We start from the raw sequence: 6,609 nt of genomic DNA, 5'->3' as shown, positions 1-6,609 counted from the left end.
CTTGATGGCTAATCCCCGGGAATGGATGTTGGGAAGTCAGTTATAGTGTCTCATTTGGTGTCCGGCACTGTGACCACAGCTGCCGCTCCCACAGGAGGTCAGGCCTGCTCACCTGGGCCGAGGTGAGGCTCAGAGGCCACTGGGTCAGCAACCCCAGAGACATTCCTTCCCTGTGTTCCCTGCCCTTCCTTCCTGGCAAGGGAGAAGCCAAGGTTTTTGACAGAGAAATTGTGTCAGTGTGATAGATTCACCCCCGTACGGTGATTAAGTGGCTTCTCATCATCTGTACCATTGGTAGAGACTATGAAAATTACGGAGAGCAGAAGAGATGAGGAGATAGAGCCAGCCCATAAACTCGTTAGGACCCATTACCATCGCTGGGAGGGCAGAACAAAGAACGTGTCCCCCAGGGAGCAAGAGGCAAAAAGGAGACCAAGAATCTGCAGACACACCATGGGTAGGGACAAGAGAACTCCCAGGGAGCCGCAGAGGAATTATTCTCGGGGGAGCCTATTCTCAGTGCAGAGGCGCCCACACACAACCCCATCTCTCAAGGGCCTGTCTCCTCGCTGCCTGGTTGCCATGTAAAGGAGGAACACCCCGAAAATTCCATTCCCCGAACAGTGCATTTGACATCACTGCAGCCATTTTAAAAAATGATCCAGCATATTTAGGTGTTTCTTTCTCTTGGGGCTTGGTGGTGGGGTGGGGAGAACTCTCATCCAAAAGTCTATGTTGCCCGCAAGGCTCAGAACAGACAGATTCTAGTTGGTCGCTTATATGATTAGCATTCCCTTCCTGGTTTTTTTTTGAGAGGGGGGCGGTTACGACTAAACATTCCTTGATGTCAATGGAATATTAAAGATTTAGATCTTTCCGCTTTTGATGTTGGCAGCAACAGCTGCTAACCTGATATTAACGACTCTGGAAGCTTCCTCAGATTTGCTGCAAGGGGTCTCCCAAAAGGGGCTGAGGGGAGAGAGATGTTTACTCAGCCCCTTCCATCGCAAATTAAATATTCAAATTGGGTTTGTTCTGAGGCATTGTTGAGGCTTGAGCTTTAGCTTAATGGAAACGGTATTGTCCCCCGAATAAAGGTTTCATTAGGCCAGCCCGCAAACTTTTCCCATTATCCCCTGCAAGAAACAATCTGGGTGACAGCCTACCCGTCATAATCCCCTGCTTCAGATTTGTGGTGACAAAAGACTCCTAATACTGAAAATGTTCGGGGGGAGGAGAAACACTTCCCAAACAAGGGGTCTCTCCCTTCCAGGCCAGGTAACAAAGGGTCAGGAGGAATTTGGTGGGGCCTCCTGGCCACCTGCCGATTAAGCCTGTGGTCAGTAGATTAACTGCAGCTCTGACTGAGTGTTTGGAAAGGCAAGTTACATGGCAGAGCAAACAAAATTCAGACTGTGCTTTACACATGGTAATCCCAAATTTAATAAGAGCCTCACCACTGGGAAGCCAAAGCCAAAAAGGTAGCTGAGGTGTGGAGCGATATTGTTCCCAGCAAGGAATATCGCCATCGGTGCTGGGCAGCCTCCGGACCACCCCCTGGGGGTTCTGTGGCCTCAGCTGAAAAGTTCCTCCTGGTCTCTTGGCTGAGTTGGCTATTTTCCCTCCTTCCAGGCTTCAAGGGCCTTGTCCAGAGATGAGTCACAATTCTGTCTGTCCTGAACAAAGTCCCTGCAGAATGCTTGGGTGGTCAGAAGGCCATATAAGCCTCAAGCCCTGTGGGCTGCCCCGGAATCCATCTTCTCGACCACAGGGCTCGCCGTGGGCAGAGCTGAGGCTTGACACGAGGCCACGGGAAGCCTGTAATTCAGGCTTTGCACAGCAGTAATGAAGGCCTGGATGTCTACGCCTAGTCAGATATCAGATGTCTAAGATGGAGTATATGTGGGGTTTGCTTTGGGCACGTGTGAGTTATTTCCCAAACTATGATTAGCTGAAGACATGTTTCTTTTGTGGCCACCTTCGTGATCATTCATTCACTCAAGAGATATTTACTGAGCACGTGCTATGTGCCAGGTCTCTGCTCAAGTGCCTCGGACATCAAAGTGGACAGAAAACAGGCATGGTCTCACTCCACAAACCATACAAACTGAGGTAAGTGCTGTAAAGGAGAGAAAAGTTGTTCCATGGGGCCAGACTATATTTTTCATTTTCTTTCTTTTTTTTTTTTCTTTCTAGGGGGATGCCTCTTAAGTACTGTGAAGGAAGAGAAAAAGACAATTCACATAATGCCAATAAATCTATTTGGTTTATTTATCAAAGGCCAGAGGAGTTTCCTCATTGCCATCTCTTGGGGACCAAATAAAGGATACTGTAAGTTTTTCTATAAAGGAATTCCCTAAGTAGTACCTATCCCACTGGTGTTTTGTCAAAGGCTAGCATAAATCTTAGTCTTTCTTTGCTTACAGTGAGCTGTTTGCTTTAGTGGTCTACACCAGTGCTTGGTCGTATGCTAAGGAAACATGATGAATTGACCAAGGAGGGGCTTGAAAACACAAAGTACAATAAAAATTAAACTGAGGTGTGTGGGAGAGCGGGAGTGGGACATTTTGGGGAATGTGGAAATTTATACAAATGTAGGACTCCCAGGAAAATATGGATGCTCCATTTCAGCTTGCCTGAAATTTGGCACTTTACCGTCTCCCCGATAAGCCTTTCTTTTCCTTAATGCCCTGTCCAAATAGTTTATTGTAATCCTTTCTCATGGATCCATGACATCTAGGTACTTAGTAAATACGTGTGCCCATGTCTACATTTCCAGAATTTTTTGTAAGAACCATCTTTATTTGACCCCTGCCAATTCTTCTGATCTTACTTTCCATGTTCTCTCCTCAGTTCTTATATCCAAACTATATATATGTATTTTTTTAAAGATTTTATTTTAGAGAGAGAGTATGTGTGAGTGGGGGAAGGCCAAGGGAGAGGGAGAAAATCTCAAGCAGACTCCCTGCTGAGTGCAGAGCCGGATGCGGGGCTCGATTTCACAACCATGAAATCATGACCTGAGCTGAAATCAAGAGTCAGATGCTCAGTCAACTGAGCCACTTGGGCCACCCGGGCACCCCCAATCTATATTTGAACAAATGTATAAAACCTCTCCTTCCTCACATGTTCCTTGCCCTGTGCCCCAAGACATGCTGCCATCTCAAACTTCTCAAACACAGTAAGTCATTTGTTGAGAACCTAACCATGGGTCAGGCACTGTTCTGGGCACTTTATTTCATATTAATCCTTCACAAGGAAGGTTGGATACTATTACCCCATTTTACAAATGAGGAAACTAAGATTTATGATTTCAAGTAAATTTCCAGAAGAATGTGGCCAATAAGTTGCTAGTGTCAGATTTTTAAAATTTTGTGAAAGAAATATAAAATTCAGGGGCTCCTGGGTGGCTCAGATGGTTAAGCATCTGCCTTCAGCTCAGGTCATGACCCCGGGGTCCTGGGATCGAGCCCCACATTGGGCTCCTGACTCAGCGGGGAGGTTGCTCTCCCTCTCCCTCTGCCTCTCCCCCGCTCATGCTCTCTCTCTCCCCCTCTCTCTCTCTGTGTCTCAAATGAATAAATAAAAAAAAGAAATATAAAATTCATATAATAAACATATATATTTTTTAATTCTATTGTCACATGTCACAAGTTATCTTGGGCATTTTTCTTTCTTTCTTTCTTCTTTCTTTCTTTCTTTCCTTCCTTCTCTCTTTCTTCTTTCTTTCTCTTTCCCTTCTTTCTTTCTCTTTCCCTTCCTCCCTCCCTCCCTCCCCCTCTTTCTTTCTTTCTTTCTTTCACCCTTTGCCTCCCTTTTCCCTTTACCTACTTCTCCCATCTCCTGCCTCTGGCAACCACCCATCTGTTCTCTGTATCTAGGAGTTTGGGGGGTTTCTTGTTCATTTTTCAGTCTGTTTTGGATTCCACATGTAAGAGAGATCATCTGGTATTTATCTTTCTCTCTCTGGCTTATTTCACTTAGCATGATGCCTTCAATGTCTATCCATGTTGTTGCAAATGACCATGTTGTGGCAAAATTTCATTCCTTTTTATGGCTGAATCATATTCCATTGGATATATACATCACATCTATATGCATTCATCTGTTGATGGATACCTAGGTTGCTTCCATATCTTGACTATTGTAAGTAATGCTGCAATGAACATGGGGGTGCATATATCTTTTTGAGTTAGTATTTTCTTTTTTCTTTTTCTTTTTTTCTTTTTTTTTTACAGATTTTATCTATTTATTTGACAGAGCAAGAGAGCACAAGCAGAGGTAACAGGAGAGGGAGAGGGAGAAGCAGGCTCCCTGCCAAGCAGGGACCCTGATGTGGGGCTTGATCCCAGGACCCTGGGATCATGACCCGAGCCAAAGGCAGATGCTTGACCATCAGAGCCACACAGGCTCCCTAGTATTTTCATTTTCTTTGGATAAATACCCAAAAGTGGAATTGCTGGATCATATGGTAATTCTATTTGTAATTTTTTGAGGACTCTCCATACTGTTTTCCACAGTGGCTGCACCAATTTATATTTCCACCAACAGTGAAAGAGGGTTCTCTTTTCTCCACATTCTTGCCAATACTTGTTATTTCTTATCTTTTTGGTAATAGCCATTCTAACAGGTTTTAGGTACTATCTCATTGGGGTTTTGATTTACATTTACCTGATGATTGCTCCAATTTTAGTATAAGTGCTGCCAAAGTGAACACTGTATTTCCCTGATGATTAATGATGCTGAGCATCTTTTCATGTATCTGTTGGCCATCTGTATGTCTTCTTTGGAAAAATATCTATTCAGATCTTCTGCCCATTTTTCAAAAGTTTTTATTTATTCATTTAAATAAAATCTACACCCAGTTTGGGCTTGAACTTACAACCTGGGGATCAAGACCATGTGCTCCACTGACTGGGCTAGGCAGGTGCCCCTTCTGCCCATTTTTTTTTTAAGATTTTATCTATTTATTTGACAGAGAGAGAAACAGCGAGAGAGGGAACACAAGCAGGGGGAGTGGGAGAGGGAGAAGCAGGCTTCCTGCTGAGCAGGGAGCCCGATGCGGGGCTCGATCCCAGGACCCTGGGATCATGACCTGAGCCGAAGGTAGACGCTTAACGGCTGAGCCACCCAGGCACCCCTCTTCTGCCCATTTTTAAAAATCAGATTGTTTTGTGGTTTTTTTTTGTTTGTTTGTTTTTTTGCTAGTGAGTTGTATGAGTTCTTCATATATTTTGGATATTAACCCCTTATTAGATACATGATTTGCAAAATATTTTCTCCTATTCAGTAGGTTGCCTTTTCATCTTGTTGATGGTTTTCTTTGCTGTGCAAGAGCTTTTTAGTTTGATGCAATCCCACTTGTTTATTTTTGCTTTTGTCACTTTTGCTTTTGGTAAGGCCATATATGACAAGCCCACAGCTAACATACTCAACAAAAGCTGAAAGGTCTTTCCTTTAAGATCAGGAACAAGACAAGAATGCCCACTCTCACCACTTCTATTCAACATAGTATTGGAAGTTCTAGCCAGAGCAATTAGGCAAGAGAAAGAAGAAATAAAAGGCATCCAAATTGGAAAGGAAGAAGTTAAGCTGTCACTATTTGCAAATGACATGAGATTATACATAGAAATCCCTAAAGACTCCATCAAAAAACCATTAGAACTAATAAACGGATTCAGAAATTGCAGGATACAAAATCAATACGCAAAAATCTGTTGCATGTCTACACACTAATAACAAACTATTAGAAAGAGAAATCAAGAAAATAATCCCATTTACAACTGCATCAAAAAGAATAAAATACCTAGGAATAAATTAACCAAGTAAGTGAAAGATCTACCTATTGAAAATTACAAGACATTTAATGAAAAGAATTGAAGACACAATTAAATGGAATGATAATCTGAGCTCATGGATTGGAAGAATCAGTATTGTTAAAATGTCCATACCACCCAAAATTATCTATAGATTCAACATGATCCTTATCAAAAATTCCAGTGGCATTTTTCAAAGAAATAAGTAATCCTAAAATTTGTGTGGAATCACCAAAACAAAAAACAAACAACCCCCCCCCCCCCATACACACAAATAGGCAAAGCAATGTAGAGAAAGAAGAGCAAAGCTGGAGGCATCATGCTTCCTCATTTCACACTATATTACAAAGCTATAGTAATTAAAACAGTATGGCATTAGCTTAAAAACAGACACATGGATCAACAGAACAGAATAGAGGACAGAATTCTCAATGAATTTACAACAGAGGAGCCAAGAATATACAATGGGGAAAGGACAGTCTCATCAATAAAGGGTGCGGGGAAAACTGGACCACTATCTTACATCATATACAAAAATTAACTCAAAATGGATTAAAGACTTGAACATAAGACCTGAAACCATAAAACTTCTAGAAGAAAACATAGGTGGTAAGCTCCTTGACATAGGTCTCAGTGACGATTTTTTGAATCTGACACCAAAGGCAAAAACGACAAAAGGCCATACCATAGAGGAATTTGGCTGAGTCGGGGGGAACAGAGAAGGCTTTTCTAAGGAAATGGTGCTGGATTGGGGTCTGAGGGCACGTAAGGGCTAAGCTAGGTTGGGGATGGG

This window comes from Halichoerus grypus, chromosome 10, assembly GCF_964656455.1.
Source record: "Halichoerus grypus chromosome 10, mHalGry1.hap1.1, whole genome shotgun sequence".
Lineage (NCBI taxonomy): Eukaryota > Metazoa > Chordata > Mammalia > Carnivora > Phocidae > Halichoerus > Halichoerus grypus.
This window is presented reverse-complemented; position numbering follows the sequence as displayed.